Below are 3,400 nucleotides of genomic sequence, written 5' to 3' on the forward strand. Positions count from 1 at the left end.
GGAAGAAGGAAGTGAGTGAGAGTGAGGCACCCCGACAGGACAGGGGTTGAGTTGGTTTGGGTTGGATCAGTCAACATTTGACAGCCTTATCCACCCCCACGTGCACTTCTCTATCTTCGTCCCCACCCACCACACCACTTCCCCACCTCTCTTGATTCTTTTCTTGTCAAAACCCATGGTTTACCCACCATGGCCCCCACATCGCCCAAAAAGTAATATTAGAGATTAAAAAAAAAATTACTAAAATTTTAACTAAATATTTCGGTTTTGGGAATAGATTTTTTTAATTTTTTTAATTAAAATATGATATAAAAAAATTAATATATTTAAAATGATTTTTTAATTTTTCATGAAAGTTTATACAAAAAGTAGACAAAAAAAGAAATCTTTAATTTTTAGTATAAATTGTTGGTTTTTTAAATTTTTTTAATGACTTTTTAATTTCTAAGTTAAAAAATAATGTTGCCAAACGAAACCTCAAACAAGACAAGTGTTAGACCACGGATCCACACCTTCATATGAGTATTAATCAATTTTTGAATAGCGTTAAAGATTTATAAATTGGAAATCTTGTAAAAGAGAAAGGTTCCATATAATTAATTATATGACAAATTAAAAGTGAATATTTATTACAAAAAAGATTGGTAGCTTGAACCTGTGGCTCGAAAAAGGCCCAACTTTTATATACACTCACATATCTTTTTACACCCCCATTGCTATTTATCTCAGTTTTACCTTTCATTTCAAAAAAAAATAAAAAAAATAAACAGAGTAGAGAGAGAAAGAGAGGAGACCCATATCGCGACCCATATTATTGATTTACTGTGCTGGTTCTGTGTGTGCCGACGAGCTCCACCATCGGCTTCAGTGGCCACCAAACGAGCTCATTCTTTTCATTCCATTTCCGATTACTGATCGAATCGGTTGGAGCAAAAATCAATTTGGAATCTATTTTGAATTTGTGTTGATTTTTGCTACTAGAATCAAACATTATCAATCCCCAGTTTTGTTGCTAAAAAATGTGATGGAAAGAGTTCAATTTCTAAAATCTCATTTTTTTCTCTTCTTTTTTTTTTTTTCTTTTTTTCCTGATCTTTTTTTGCATTTTCTTACTAACCAGACAGAGAGAGTGGTTGTAAAAAGTAGAGTCAGCAATTTAACTTGGAAATTGTGTATTTGATTGCTGTAGATTTTGTTTGATGTAAGCTTTAATCTCTATGGATGTGTTTGTTTTGGGATGAGGACATGAAATTGGATTAATCCTAAATTTCTTTTTCTACTATGAAGTTTCTCTCTCCAAAATCTCTTGATTTTCTATTTGAGATCTTTTTTTCTCTCTCTCTCTTCCTTGAAATCCAGATCATCCACCACCACCACCAAAATCATCTCAGATCATCTTTATTTTCTCTTTTTTTTTTTTTTTTTTTTTTCCTCGTGGATTTAGGGTCTCTCTATCTCTACAAGCAACTATTAATGGGATGAGAAGATGAAGGAGATGAAGAAGATAAAAGAGATGAAAAAAAGACAACAAAAAAAAAAAAAGAGGGATCGTTTTGATCCCTCGAGCCATTCGGGCCATCAATTTCTCAAGCTACCTAGTGGGATTGTATTTATTATATCTCATTATTATAGATCAAATTAGAAATTTTTTTGTGAGTCTTAAACATTTTTTTTTTAACTTTTTAGTAAAATATTTGATGTCTAAGTATTTTTGCCCCCTAAAATCCTTTTGTACAAAAAATTAGGGAGAATTAAAATAATAATAATAGAATTTGGGACAAATATTTTTTTAAAAAAAATGAAGATTTTTTTTAAGGGAAAATTTCATTTGAGAGGTAGTTTTGAAAGGTAATTACAAATAAGTGATACATTTTATAAATATTAATAATTAAAAATATAAACTTTATCATGATTCAGTAATTAGTCTTTAAAAAATTCACTGATTAGTCATTTCTCTTTTTTTAATCACACTAAGAGTGGGAACTTTTTTTAAAATAAATTTTGTTCGGTTCCATTTTTTTTCCTTCCCTCTTTTCATTTCTCTTCTTGGATGTGCAAGTTGCCACTGCCATTTTTTTTCCTGTATTTTCATGGTGATGCTACATATTTTTTTATTTAAATATTTTCTAATCATAAAATGTGTAATAATATTACAAAATATATAACAATATTACAAAAATGTGTAATTTTATTTCTCAACCACAAATTATCGTAACTCTTATTAAAATAATATGTAATATTATCACAAAAATACGTAACATACACAATAAAAATATATAACAAGGTACATAGCTTTTCCCATATTAATATTTATTTAACAAGATAGGTCATGTTAGATTCACTCATTAAATTTCAAATGCTCATAATCATTTAGAAATCAGATATATTAATTAAATTGTACATAACAATTTCTTTATTTATTTTTTATTTTTTATTTTTTTGAGAACTAGAAAACATGCAATATATTAAAATAAAAACAGAATACAAGTACTACGAAAGAAAAAAATCAAAAACAAATTATAAAAAGTCTCAAAAAGCAATCACAACTTGAGAAACCCAGATCTACTCGCAAAATGTGGCTAGGGCTCCACTCCCAAGGATGGAAGGTCTACCTCAAGCATAAAATTATACCCTCGTTGTCACTGAAGCCATCGTCTACCACCGCCACTATTCAAACTCCACCATTGCACTAGAAGATGAAGCTCAAGAACCACTCAACAACAAAGAACCATTGGGGATAAATCAAAAATCTATATAGAAAATAAGGAAAATACCACAAAATTCCAATTCCTAACATCAAAAGTCTATATCTACATTTTGAAAATCTAGATCTATATGGTATGAGTGTACATCTACATTTTAAAAGTGTAAAAGTAGTTGTCGATATGTCGCCAAACTACCATCGGAGCACAACAGAAAATCTTCTTAGAGAGAGAAACTATGGCCTCTCTCTCTCTCTCGCGCGCGCAAGAGAAGAGTATTGATTGAGTCATTCTATATACTTATATTATACTATTATATAAAATCAATCCCTAAATTAGTATGGTTGTCTCATTTTAAAAAAATAATAAATAAAAAGAATACTCAAGAAGATGTAACTACTTTAAAGTATTAGATCCAATTACTTCCGATCTAATTGTTTCAAACAACTGTCAATACATATATTTTTAATATTTATATATGTATATGCATGTAAGGGTTATTTTGGAAAGATGGTAAAAAGTGACTTTTTGACTTTTAACCAAGCTTTTGGCTTTTTTAGACAAATGATTTGGGAAGTTGGTAAAAAGTGACTTTTGACTTTTTTGATTAATATTTGTTTATGATGTCAAATCATAATAAAATGACTAAACTACCTCCGTTTATTTAAAATATTTACAACTGAACCTATGTAACATAT

Source organism: Camellia sinensis, chromosome 10 (assembly GCF_055761805.1).
Source record: "Camellia sinensis isolate YWXY chromosome 10, ASM5576180v1, whole genome shotgun sequence".
Classification (NCBI taxonomy): domain Eukaryota; kingdom Viridiplantae; phylum Streptophyta; class Magnoliopsida; order Ericales; family Theaceae; genus Camellia; species Camellia sinensis.